We start from the raw sequence: 14,696 nt of genomic DNA on the forward strand, positions 1-14,696 counted from the left end.
GCCGAAGAAAATGAACCTGGCCATGCGAGAAAAGATCATGAAGTTCTGTATACTAAATTCAGCGCCGATGCAAAAATGGCTTGAAAGGTACGAAGAAGAGAAAGAGAGACGCAATCTAGAGCGACAGGATTTCAGGCGAAGTCGAACGACTAGAGGCATACCCTTGCCAGACTATCTCGCTCCTCTACCTGAATTCCCTACAATGGCATGGTTGGACAAGACAGTGAGAGCAGCTCGACAGATCGGAGAACCCATATCTCTAGAAGAGGAAGAGCTGGCTATTGGATGTGACTAGAAGTATCATACATACATGGCACTATGGTCACATGGAAAGCATTTCAGAACACAACAAATTGACAGCAGAAGAAACACGTTTGACAGTGGGGTAATGGTTAGTTTCATGCAAAAGAGCAGGGCCAGTGCTAGAGACACGAATGAGAGCACTAGCAACCTGGATTACTGTGGTCTGGTGTCAGATATCCTGAAAGTAAGCTTCAGGCGGTTTGAGATGTTTTTGTTGGATGTGAAGTGGTTCAAGGTGATTACTTCTGGTCGCAATGCAATGGTACGCAGAGATGGAAACAAACTTGTGCAAATCGATTCTACAAAGACTTGGACAGATGCGAGCGACACATTTGCTCTCCCCGAACATTGCGAGCAAGTGGTCTTTGTACTGGACCCTCGAGAGCGACAATGGTGGTTTGTGGTTCAGGTTGCTCCAAGAAATAAACAAGTATTTGAAGGGCAAGATCTCCTGGAGGAAAGTCAGTCAGACGACGTCCATACTACTGTGACATTAGATGAGATGGACGAAGGTATGGCAAAGGAAGCTGACAGATATACGAGGGATGACGCAGACGAGCCAGAATTGACACTTGTAGATGAAGATGCAATGGATGAAGACAATCTGCCAGAACGAGTTGGGGCAGAGTTATGTTTGCAATTAGAGATAGACGATGATACAGTGCAAGATCTTATCGATGATGCCTCACTCGTCGAGGCCTAGGCCTGTAAGTGTTTGTGTGAAGACTTTGATTTAAAATTAAGCTTAAAGTTAATTTAAACAACTGTGTTCTGACGCTTTATTTTACTTTCTTTGTGCAGGACTTTAGTATGGCATACGAGATTCCAGATCCCGCTTCCATGAGTGCAGATGCATTCATGGGCTTCGTTACACGGATGACGCCTGCTCAGATGGCAGAGGCTTCTTAGTACTGGGTAGCCAGAGGCACGGGTACTACGCCTCCGGGCTTCACACCCGAGGGTCCGACACCTAGGGGGGGACGCCTACGTGGTTCAGGACGCCTATGGGTACGACGCCTTCTTCTCCCATCACGGCCGCTTCGACACCTAGGGGTGGGACAGAGGCGGGTACTTCCTCATCTCCACAGCACAGGCGCACTCGCTGATCTCGGCGATCGTCAGGTGGAGGTGGTGGTTGCTGTGGAGGAGGGTCCACAGATGCTTCGACCCCTCCTCGCTCACGACCCCCGTCTTATCCAGGCACACCTCTCGACACACCTCTTGGCACACCTCGGACACCTTGGGTGGCACACGATCCTAGTGCCTCCAAGCTCTATACTATATGGGGAGATGGATCTCTTGACATGGATAGAGTCGGGACTAAGATGCGATAGCGGATTCGCCAGCTCGTGGAGCTACAGTTTTCGACCAGCATTCTGACATCTTGGGATCAGCAAGAAAAGGAAAAATTCACTTACATAGTGGAGACCATCCTGAGAGAGTACCAGCCTACTCCGGGTTCTTCCGTTGTTTCGGCGCGATGGATCAAGGGTGTTGCACAGGACACCATCAAACATCGACGAGATGCAGCTCGGAAGGCTTTCAGGACCGGCTCGCCGAAGCCTTTGGGCATCCCACACGAGACATGGCTACAGATCAGGGAGTAGGAGCGGACAATGGCCACGCGGTTCAGATAGCAGTGTGAGGCGGTGCAGGTACGACAGATGACTAGGGGGACATCTCATCTTGGCAACGGAGGCTTCGACACCTTTCGCTATGAGTTTGTGAGTTTCTAATCCAATCTTAACTATGGCGTTTTTTAAAACGCGATGAATCATGTATTCTTATTACTTTGATTTTTGTATAAACGCAAAATCTTGCGATGCATCGAGCTCCATCACGCGAGGAGGAGTCAGATGGATATCACAGAGGTATCTATGAAGTACTGAATGATCTTGAAGCTTCAGGAGAGCCTGTAGACTGGGAGGCCTTACAGTCTCGCTGATCGCTTGAGGTGAGACGTTAATATGTGTGAGTTGATTTAATTAAGTCACTATATATGTGAAGTAATATCAATACTAATTTTGTGAGTTGTCCTATGTGCAGATTGCGACGCCTAGTCATTAGTGGACCAGATTTCATATGTATGCTTTGTGAGACACAGACACGATTCTGTGTCTCTTTTCTGTACAAACAATTAGTGTTCAGACAATTATTGTTTCCCTTATGGTTATGATTATTGTCATTGTCATTGTATAGACAGTTATTGTTTCTCTTTCGGGTTATGCTTATGGTTATTGTTAATTTTGTTTATGGTTATGGTTATCTGCATTATGGTTTTGATCAAAGTGGTTATAGCTGGTTATGGTTTTAAATTATGGTTTTAAGTTATGGTTATACTTTTAAGTTATGGTTATGGTTCTTTATGGTTATGCTTTTAAGTTATTGTTATGGTTCGTTATGGTTATGCTTTTAAGTTATGGCTATGCTTTTCAGTTGGTACGGTTGTCTTTCATTGGCCTTAAATCTCATGTGAGATCCTACATGGATAGCATGTAGGAGGCTGTTGGACGGCTACGCCGCGACGGACGTCAGCACAGGGAGAACTCACCTAACAAGTAATGTCAGCTAAGGACGAAGCTCGACCCGCAGGCGCGTGGAAGCAAGCATAAGGTGTCAACCTACACTCGACCGACTCATAACTAATTCCTACAGAGGCTCCTACCACTTGTCTAAGTCACAGTCTTCAAGAGAACAAAAGAGGATGCTTCCTACAACGCTTGCTAGAGCCGAATACCTATCAAACACTTCCGAAACACCATAGAACTTGAAGGAGACCCTACTAATACCTATAGGCCACTCTCCCTAAGGTCTGTGCACCAAAATCACGACCCAAAACACCCGGTGCAGAAATACGTAGGATGTCTGGCCGAAATCTGCAGGTCTTTGTTTCCGAAATATGAAGTGCCTAATGTGTATTTCTACTCATTGTGAACGCGTGGATATGCTGCAATGCAAAATCGGACAACGGTGGCTCACCCAAACAACCGATGAAGCTCGTAGAAGGAGCTCCCAAAGCCGGGCCGTACGTGCACAATGTTGGTATCGGCTCGTAGCTCTAGTGGGGGGCAACACGCTGCACTTCTCCGCACTCGATTCCGACCACCGTAGCACACGTAGCGTCAAGACAAAGCTCACACTCTCTCTCACGTACACAGTACGCTCACTCACAAACTTAAACTTAATTAAAATGACAAAAGGTTTTTCATTAAGGTCAAAAAGTGATATATATACCTTACAACTTCTCAAACCCTAAAGTTTCAAAATCATCCATCTGCTCCATATAACTATCAAAACTGGGATACAATCTAGAAACTTCTCTAAGTCCCAATATTTACAAGGTGAAAAACCGGGTTTTCCTCAATGAATGACTAATTACAAAAAAAAAAAAAATCCGTCGAGTAGTTAGATGCCGTGGGGTGTGTCCAGCTTCTAACATCCCCCCCCTCCTTGTTCATGTCGTCCCCGACATGGCCTTGATCTTTTGCTTCACCTTATGGTCTCCCGCATCTTTAGCAGTGATTCGTACCGTGCATGTAGATTTAGCATTGTTGGTCCAAAGATGTCTGTATGCATGGTAAAGAATCCTGTGTAGAAAGCTTCTTCAAACGCCTGGAGGTGATAAGATGGGAGGAACATGATTCTTGGTATAATGCATGTATCACCTCCTTGGAAGGCTGACCTGACATATCATAAGCACATCTGTATGTGTCCTGGAAGAAAAATATGCTGTCAGTCACCTGTCCTGGCTTGAAGGTTTCAAACACTGCTAGGATGGTTCTGCAGATCTTTCTCATCATGATGCATGTAAGGTCAGGTGAGCCAGTGAACAACTTTATGGCGCCCGTTAGGGTTTTCACCATGTATTGTACACTTATTCTCTCACCTGCCTTCACGCCTGGCAGCTTTGGGTAGTTCAGCCAAGTGGGTTGGCTTCTCTGTAAGAGTTCGTGTGCTTTCCACGTCCTAACCCTTGGTAGAGGGCAAAAGCTGAGGTTGTCTCTGATGTGTTTAGGTGCCTCTACCAAGTGTATTAGGTACTGTGGGTACTTGGTAAGCCAAGCCTTCCTCCACTTGGGCTGAGAATCCACTATCAGCCTTACTCCTTCTGGCCTCGAGGTGTCTGCGTTGTAGAGAGGGACCGTTGGCTCTTCTCTGATCCGCTGGTTTATTGTTGCCGCTTCATATTTAAGCAATGAATATGGGAGAGAGGGTTGTAGCCATTCACGCTTGAGATCGCTGGCGTCGATTTTCTGAATTGTCATTGATTTGAAAACCCTCTGTTCCCATTCGAAGGCCTCTTTGGTGCTTTCTCTGAGCTCTGCCTCTATTGCTTTTCATAAATTTTCCTCCTCTTCCTGTGTTAGATCCTGGGGCTCTTGAGAGGAGCTTGCTATGCTTTCCTCTGGCATGGGTGTGTCCACAGGATCTGCCACATTGTCGAGATCAATGCCCTCATTGGCAGCTGGCCTTGAGCTCTCTGCTTCTGCTTGTTTCCGGCCTTTCAACTCCTCAATTTTCTTGAGGAGCGTTTTCTTTTCCACTTCGGCTTGTTCGCCCATAGTCACGAGGAGGTCATTGAGTTCAGCATTTACTTTTTCAGCCTCCTCGAGCTTTATCTTTATGCTCTCCAACTCTTCTTGTAGGGCCTTTTGGCTGTCCTCCAATTTGGTTTTCATTGCGATAGAACCTTCAGCCATGATCACCCTCTGCTTCTTCTCAAGAGTCAACTCCCTCTGGAGTTCTTGCATCTGCTCTTCATACATTTGACTCTCCGAAATAACTTGAGTTGAGCTTGTAGCTCTAACTCTCGCACGTGATGCTCTCAGCCTCTGGATGGTTTGATCTTTGACTTTTAATTGGTCCTTGAGCTCAAGGACTTCATCCACGCTTGCTTCTTGTTCTATTTTCGCCTTCTCCTTAGCATTCCTCAAGGCCTCTACTTCTTTAGTTTCTTATGCTAGCTGGAGTGTCAGATTATCTCTTTCTTTTTCTGCATCTCGCAATGACTTGCTGAGTTGCAGGCACTCTTCTTCAGCTTCTTGCAATCTCTTTGCCGCTGCCTCATTTGCTTCTTCCTTTGCTTGGCAGTTTTGTAGAGCAGTGTCCAGGCTGGCCTGGAGGTCAGCTTCTCTTTCTTTGTGTCCTTGGCTTTTTGCCTGCAGTAGATCTCTTTCCATCTTGGTCTTTACTTCAGTGGCCTTTAGAGTTATCAATTCTTCGTCTGATGCCATAGATTGTGCCGTTATTCCGGCTAGCATTGTCATCACCACATCCCAATCATTCGAGGGCGGGTGCAGGTCTACCGTGTTGGTAGCAATCTCCTTTAGCTCAATTAGCCGGATGCCTGGCATCTGTTCTTCATGCCCTGTCCTCGCCAAGTCGAATGTGACTGTGGCGGCTTCTTCCCTTGTATAGCTTGCAGCTAGCAGGTCCAGAAATGCATAATATGCTTCTTCAAGTTCTTTTTGCTCAGATGCAGGCTTGGCCTCTTCCTTGGGCTCAGGTTCTGGCTTTTGCTCTTGCTCTTCAGCCCGGTGTTCTTCTTGATTGTCTCCAGCCTCCTTATCTTCTGGTGGAGGGCTGCTAGGAGGTGGTGATGGCTATGGGCTAGGTTTAGGGCTATTTGGTAAAGCTGTAGGTTTGCCCTTTATATCTCTATCTGCTTTCATCTTTCTTTCCCTTTCCTGGTTTTCTTGTTCATCTAGCAACGTCTTCCATATCTGCTCCACTTCTTCCTCGGTGAAAGGGATGTGGGGAATGTTTTCCGCTGCGGCATCAAGAATCTCAATATTCTTGATGTACTCTTCAAGCGGTCCCTCTGCACTCTTCTTGAGGATCCGGACATAGACTCGAGGGATGGCTTCCATAATTCGTTTAAATCGCCCTTGAGGGCTCTTTCTGCTCGGAAACTCTCCATCAGCCTCTCGAGTCTAGCCGCTTTTTGTGATCGAGTCTCTTTGACCAGCACTTGAGCAGATTCTTTTTTGTCTTTCTTCTGCTCAGGTTGCTCCTCTTTCACTGGCTCTAGTCGTCTCTTCAACCTTGTAGCCACCCTTGGTGCTCTTTGTGGCTCGTCTTCTTTGTCTTCCTTCACCCTGAGCCAGTCATTATGAGATGGGGTTCAGGCCACCTTCCCTTGGCGTGCGGTGTTGCATAAACTACCTTGGTTGTCATCTCTCCTGGCACTATGTAGGTTGGCTTTTTGTTTCCCATCTTCACCAGGCTGTCATGTATGTATGCCGCATAATTGATTATCTTTGGGGTGCCCTTCGTCATTGCCCAAGTAAATGTTGTGGCAATTGCACCTGGCGGCATCCTGTACTTCTACGGCCTCTTCGTGCATATGTGGAAGTATTGGTTGTACAATTTTCTCATGATCGCCACCTTTGGGTTGGCGATGTCTTCAAAAGTGTAATTAGCCTTTTTCTCTTTGTACACCTTTACTTCATCCCTTCTCTTTGTCACGTTGTCTCCCTGATTGGAGAGATCTAGTGCATGGGCGACAACCCTTTCCGTGATAATGATCTCTGTGTTGGGTCTGCCATGCAAATCAGTCACCTTGGCCACTCCATCTTCTTTAATGCTGGTCACAAACTCCCATACCCTTTTGACGTCCACCCCTGCTAGGATTGCTTCGAAATAGTTATGGAGGTCAATTTTCTCCAAGTAGCCGGCCATTTTGCTTTGGACAAATTCATTGAGCTCCCTTGGCAGCATTGGCAGCTCTATTACATTTCCGTCATTGTCATTGAACACACCTTGGTAGATCTTTAGGTCGTTTGACTCTAGTAGATCTTCCTGTATCCAGGTGCTTGTGGGCTTTAATGTTCCCTCTGGAATGACAAATGGTTCCACCTCGTCCAGATAGTCTTTGATTGTCATTCTCTTCTTCTTTGCCGGTGACTTCGAGGCTGCCATAGACCCTGTTGCACTCAGCAATCCGAAGTTAGCGTTTTTTCCATATCAGCTGCTAAACTGAGTTTTACTTATCCAAATGACTTGAAAATTGAAATTATACCCTAAAAGGAACTTGTGAAGCTGTGCATGTGCTCACAGTGCAAATTTGACCAAAAAAATCCATCTAGACATCCTACGCGTAGGATGTCTTTTTCTTCAGAAATGGTTCATACTTGACATGTAGGTAGTGTAAGGCTCATGGAACATGGTTATAAGCTTGGATTTGAATTTGGCTGTCAAAAAGTGGATTTTTGGGCTGATTTAGGCTTTAGGTCACAATTTTGGTAGATTGTCCATCATGGGAAGCAATTGATGTCCAAATGGGTTAAAACTTGGTATATGGGCTCAATGCATCATGGTATTAGCTCCTATGATGTCATTTCTTTCACAGAAGTCTAAATCTAAGCTTAAGACATCCTACGTGTAGGATGTCTTTTTCATCAGATTTGCATGAAACTTGATCTGTGGGTTTTCCTTGACCTATGGAACATAGCCATGTTCTTGGATTTGCATTTGGATAATAATTGATGCCTGTAGGGCTCTGTGAGGTGTTTTTGGGCTCAAAAAAGTGTATCTTGAAGGTGTTGGGGGTCAAAAGTGATTAGAAGGGCTTGAAGCTTGACATATGGGCTCTTGTTGATGAGGTTATCAATTCTGAAATGACAAAACTTCTCCTTCATGCCCAGATGGTCCATAAGACATCCTACGCGTAGGATGTCTATTTCCTCATTTTAACTCCCAGACCACACAGAAAGTTAGCTGATGTGTATGTGAATGTGTTGTGCAAGTTTCATGAGATTTGGACAAGATTTGGTAGGTCAAAGGCCCATTAGTGCCTTTATGCCCTAACTTTGCGTTTTTCCATACATATGAGGTCCAATCTCATCCAAATGTGATGAAACTTGGGGTATGGCTTGTAAATGTTATTCAGAACATGTGCATGACAAGAATTGTTGGGTTTTGTGCCAAAAAATGCCCTTGAAACATCCTACGTGTAGGATGTCTCCTGGTGATTCTTCCTTCGTTAGTGCTCCCAGTGCTTGCCCTTTGCCCCCCTAAGTCCCTTTTGAGCCTAATTTCAACAAAAAAGTCAAATGGATAGAGTATAAATCCCTGTGTGGACTTCACAGCCTCCGAGCCGTTTTTTGACTTTTGGAGTGCTTTTTGGCGATGAAATTCTTCGATGTTGGTCTCCATAGCTTCCCAATCCCTTGGGGATCCTTGCCGTATGGTTTTTGTCGACTTCGGCTTCACCGGAGCTTTATTTGGCAATTTGTCGCTCTAGAAGCACCCGTGGCTACGTTTACATACCTTTGATGATTTGTGGTGGTCCACCACCATAGGACTTAGTTGTTGATGGTCTAGGAAAGCCGCTCGTGAAGTTTGGTGGCAAACGGACTTGCGGTTTGGCCACAAGTGCATTTTGACGCTTTGTCTGTCTGATGCCGTTTCTGAGGTTTAGTGGTGCTTCGGGTCACTTTTTGGTCATGCGGGTCATATGGACCTGTCGAGCATGTCGATATGCTCCTACCCATAAATTTTGGTAGCATTTGGTCGCCGTTTCGCCGATTTCCCATTTGGTGGCCTCTTGCGGGTTTCTGGGAATTAGGGTTTTTCCCGATGGTTTCCCACTGCCTTTGGCTATCCAGGATTGGTCTCCTAGACTAGGGTAAGCTGTTGATGAAGTCTTGTTGCTTTTGGGTTAGCCGTTTGGCCGCCGTTTCTACTTGCAGGTCTCTACCGCCCGCTTTGTGTGTGACTTCTACGCTAGTTCTCGCGACAGAATGACAAACATGCGCGAAAAGCTCAAGGTGGTGAGCCTACCTCTCATGTCTGGAGCTGGTCGGGTAGCCGTGTGCGTCGTAGAAGCTGCTGGAAGATCGATCCGCTCTAGGTGGCAGAAGCTCTCTCCACAAGGTCAATAGTGAGAATGAGCTAAAATGGGGTGAAAAATTCTTATAATGGAGGTCCCCGAACCATTTTTCATGAAATTTGACATGTGCTCCTATCTTTCTGCAAGATGCGGTTTAGGCTCAAAAATTTCTTGATTTGGACTCCATTTGCTCTGTTTACCAGAAATTTGTCATTTCGGTCAAAACCTGGCCAAAACACGCTTTCCGCTCTAGTCTCATAATTGCACCCCCACCGTACCATAGGTTGTCCTTTAGTCACTGGTCATCCCCATATTTTTTGTTTTTCATTACGACTGTTTTTCACCTGCTTTTTGTATTTTTGAAGTTTTTCTGTCGAAAATTAGCAAAATTAAAAGGAAAATAGCAAATCAAACCCGGAAAATCCCCAAAATTCATAATAGATCACAAACATCGCCGCAACACATTATATACACTCACATGCAATTTTTATGGCCAGATTTCTCCGTTTTACCAGTATTTTGCCTGAAAAATGGCTATTTCTACTTATATACACACACCTAAGGGCTTGATTTGGCGTTTGGCCCCATATACCTGTAGCTTCATGTTGTATAAGGGCATATATACTTGGGTTACTCCAGAAAATTTCGCAATCAAACGTCAACCCTTTAAAAAGTTGAAAGTCATGCCCTTTTTTGCTGTTTCTGTTATTGGTTCCGCATTGAGAATGCCTCCCCCCCTCCTAGTCAGAGTCCTCCCGGACGACAAGGTCTCGCCTCATAGTATGTGCCGTGCATAGGTTGAAAAAGTCGTGCTAATGCCTGGCCGATTAATGTGGCCCTATTTTATGCATACTCGGTCAATGCATGGAAAAATTAATGTTGTGCAAGAGAAGGGAATAAGCAAGATGCTTATTGACATTCGTCATCGAGGTTTCCTGTTTTTTTTGCAAGTAGCAGCTGTAATTCTACTGCTCTTTGTTTAATGGTCTTTTTGGCCAGAGGCAACTGCTTTGCTGACACTGTTGATGGAGTCGTAGCTGTTTCTGAGGATGGAATTGGCTGGGATGTGATAGCTATGGGCCGTATGGCCTTGGCTTTCCATTGGTAGTTTGGTGCTGCCAACTTTGCCACTGGTTTGTCTGTCATCGGCACCCTCTTATATTTGTTTGCCCGGTTGACCTGCACATGTCTGCTTTCCATTGTTGCTTGTACCGTAGGTATTTGCTTTGTCTTTTGCTTTGGTATCCAAATGTGAGTGATATTAGGGTTTTGGCTAAGCATTTTCTTTGGAATCCATATCTACTTGGTTACCTTGGTTTTGGGTTGCACCATCTGCTTTGTTGAAATCCGGTTGTCACATTGTGTTTTTCCCGCCATGGCTTTTCTATCCTTCCGCAACCATACTTGTTTACCTTGTTTTGGTAGCCTAGATTTTTGCAGTGTAGCCGGTGATTTCTGCTGCCTGTGATGAGCATGGTTGGCCTTTACCTGGTTGTCTGTCTCAGGTTTCATGTTGATCTTTGGTGGTATGTGTTCTTTTGTTTTTGTTGCCAGTGATTCCATGGCTTGCATTTGATCCTGATGGTCCTTTTGAGCAAAAGCTATCACCTGTTGTTCGTGTTCGTGCTGGATTTTGACCGCCTGTGCTTTCCAGTCTATTTGGACATTGTATGCTTTTTGCCAAGGTTGCCCTAGCATCATTGGTTGTTGTGTGCTTTCATCTGTCACCACATAGAATTTGTGTGGGTATATATATTGATGTAACTGTATATGCAATATAATCCACCCTAATGTTTTCAATGGATGTGATGTGCTACTTTCCAGCACTTGGGGAGTAGGATGAAGTTGATCTGTGACTTGGAGCTATTGGTATAATCGGTAAGAGATCAAATTTGCTTGAGCACCCGAATCGAGCAAGGCTGGTGATTCAACTTGATTGTTGCCCACCTTGACTGTAATTATTGGCTCTACTGTGTCCTCTTCCAAGTTCATCAGTCGAATGGCATTGATTCTCAATGGTGGTTTACATTGTTGTTGTTGTCGCAGAAGCCGTCTTTTTGCAATGCGTTCTTGTGCTTCGGTTTGAGCTTCCTCCCGTACTCTCTCTTTTTCCTTCATTCTTTGCTTTCCTTGATGAATTTGTTGGAGCATCTCCTGTGTGAGTGGTAGGTGATATCTCCTTAGTCGACACCCACTAATCCAGTTTGGCATTTCTTCACCTGCTAATGTAGCAAGCTTGACAGCCCCACTTTGTGATAGATCATGAATCACAAATGGTCCCATCCCTCGCTTTTTCAGTTTCTTGGCATGTTGCTTCAAGGTATAAACAAGTACGTAATCACCTGTTTTAAACTCTTTGGTACGCACATGTTTGTCGAAAAATTCCTTTTGTCTTCTCTTTTTAGCATAGATCGAAGCGACAGCTCGTAAGCGGAGTTCATCTAGCTTTTCAAGATCATTAATTCGTGAAGAGAGTTCATGCCCTGTCCAATCCAAGCTTGTTGCTACTCGTAGAGTTGGGATTAAAAACTCTATGGGTAGTATAGCATTTAGCCCAAACACCATGTTGTATGGTGTTGTTCCTATTGAGGTTTTGTAAGCTACCATGTATGCCCATAGTGTTGAGTGTAGCTGTTGATCCCAATCGGCCCTTGAATGTGACACTATTTTAGTGAGAACCGTGCATAGTGTTTTATTTGTGGCCTCTGCTTGCCCATTGGCCTGTGGATGGTATGGTGCTGATTTTCTATGTATGACCATGAAATCCTCTAGTAGATATTCAATGAATTCATTGAGGAAGTGTGTTCCATGGTCACTGACAATTTCTATTGGTAACCCGTAACGTACAAAAACATTCTCATACAAAAATTGATCCGTGGTGCGTGCATCAGCTTTTTGTGTTGCTTTGGCTTCGACCCATTTTGTGAGATAATCCGTAGCCACAAGGAAATATTGGGTATGGGTGCGATATGCAGGGGGTGATATAGGTCCCACAAAATCAATGCCCCACTTTGCAAATGCCCTTGCCCCCATCATTGGCCTTAATGGCATCTTATCTCTTTTGATTGGTACCTTGGTGCGTTGACATGCATCACAACGTTTGACAAACTCCTCGGCATCCATGTGAAATGTAGGCCACCAAATTCCTGCGGTTAAGACAAGTTTTGTCGTCTTATCGCCCGAAAAATGGCCTCCACTTACTCCGCTATGTGCATGTTCTAGAATCAGCAGGTATTCGCTTTCACTTGCACAGATTCTAAGTTGGTTGTCCTCCCCATTTATAGAGTTGATTTCCAATTAGCTGAAAGTCATGAGCTTCCAGCTCTGTAGCTTTCTCCCGTGCTCTTGTAGTGTTCTCAGGGAACGTTCTGGTGGTTAGGAGTTCTGGTGGTTAGGAAGTCAATGATATATTGACTCCATGCAGGTGCTATGTTCACCCGAAACAAAGTTGCGTGATCCACTGGTCATTTGGCACTACATACTGTACAATTGGTAACATAAGAATGTGTATCCGCATACATAGCTGGCCAATAAACCCCTAATTGTTTCAGTCTTTGGTGTGTTTTCACTGTCGAACAATGAAATGCATAACCCTGGACATGAGCCTCTTCCAGGTAGCACTCGAATTCTTCTGGATTTATACATAATTGTAGGATTAGGTCAGATTCAAGATGATACAGCCGTCCTGCTATCAACTGAAAGTTTTTTGTTTGTCGAATTGTTCGCTGTTTGGATCTACATCCTGTTTTATCAAACTCACTTCCAAAGGAGAGAATGCTAACTATTTCCTGAGACCATTTGGGTACCATTTCAATGTTGAAAAGATAAGCATCTGGTATGTCATCATCTACCCCTTGAGGAGCTTCCCCGTTGTGTATTCTTGAAAGATTATCAGCTCGCAGATGAGTTTTTCCCTTTTTGACCACCACTGTGAAGTCAAATTCTAGCAATATAATAAACCAGCGTACGATCCTCCCTGTGTTGCAAGGTTTATTTACTAGGTATAAAAGAGCTTGATGATCCGTGAAGAACACAAATTTGTTTGCAAGCAAATAATGCCGAAATTTCTTCACAGCATAAATCATTCCTAACCCTTCCCTCTCGGTGGTTGTGTAGTTCTTTTCTGCACTGTTTAACTGTCGGCTCGCATAGCAAACTGGAAAATCCATTGTTCCGTCTCCAGGTTAAGCTAGAATGCTTCCAATGGCATATGCCGAAGCATCAATGTGCACATGGAATATCTTGTCCCAATCTGGTGCCTTTAGCACAGGTGCGGATATAAGGTTTTCTTTCAGCCTTTGGAATGAAGTCTCACACTCATTGGTCCATTCGAAATTGACTAGCAAACGATACAGAGGTTGTGCGATGACCGCATACATGTAGATGAATCTTCGATAATATCCACAGTGCCCCATAAAGGATTGCACTTGTTTTGCATTAGTAGGCCTGGGCAGGTCTACAATGACTTTGACTTTGTCCAGGTCTCTGGTTATGCCGTTTCTTGAGACAATGTGTCCTAAGATTCGTCCTTGCTTAACCATAAATACACACTTTTCCGGGTTTAGACAGATTCGATATGTTCTGCACTTTTCAAAGACCTTTTGCAAATGGTCGATATGTTCCTCTCGCAGAAGAGAGTGTACACACAGGTCATCCATGTATATTTCTAAGAATATTCTTAGGTATTCCTTGAAAGCATGAGTCATTAACCTCTGGAAAGTGGTTGGTGCATTTGTTAAGCCAAATGGCATAACTCGATATGCATAAATCCCCCATTCTGTGGCAAAAGCTGTTTTGTGTTGATCCTCCCTTGCTATTGCCAATTGGTTGTATCCTGAAAACCCATCCAGAAAGGAATAAGCCCGTTTCCCGGCCACTCGCTCAAGGACATGTTCTGTAATTGGCAAGGGATAATTATCCCTTATGGTTGCCGCATTCACCTTTTTGAGGTTTACACACACTCACAGTTTTCCATTCTTTTTGGGAACGACCACAATAGGTGAAACCCAATCTGTATGTTCAATTTCATGGATGAACTCTGCGTCCATCAGCCTATCAATCTCTTCTTTGATTCGTTTGGCAAATGTGTCATTATATGTATAAGGACGTTGTTTGCTAGGTTTTGCATCCGATTTTAAAGGAATTGTATGTTGGCATATCAATGGATCAACTCCTTAAAGGTCTTTATAGGACCAAGCAAACACATCTTTATATTTCGAGAGAAGTTGTGTTAGCTGTGCTTCCTCCTCAGGCTCTAAATCATTAGCTATATAGACCGGCTGGGGCTTTTCACCTGGTTCTGCGAGGTCTATTCTTTTTGCATTTTCAATCCCATCGTAAGATTCTTGGTTGGTTCTCTCCCGGATTGGTGGTGTCATGATGATTTTTCTATCCTGGATAGTAAATTTCCTATAGTGTGGTGGTACGTTCATATTGCCCTTTCCTGACTCCCCTTTACCATCACTATCCTCTTCAGTAGTCCATATCTTTCTCAAAGACCGTTTCAGTTCTTGGTATTTCTGTTTACGCTTCAGTTTGGTCCACTCTTGATCTTTTGTTG

This window comes from Adiantum capillus-veneris, chromosome 5 (assembly GCF_014529385.1).
Source record: "Adiantum capillus-veneris isolate H3 chromosome 5, ASM1452938v2, whole genome shotgun sequence".
Lineage (NCBI taxonomy): Eukaryota > Viridiplantae > Streptophyta > Polypodiopsida > Polypodiales > Pteridaceae > Adiantum > Adiantum capillus-veneris.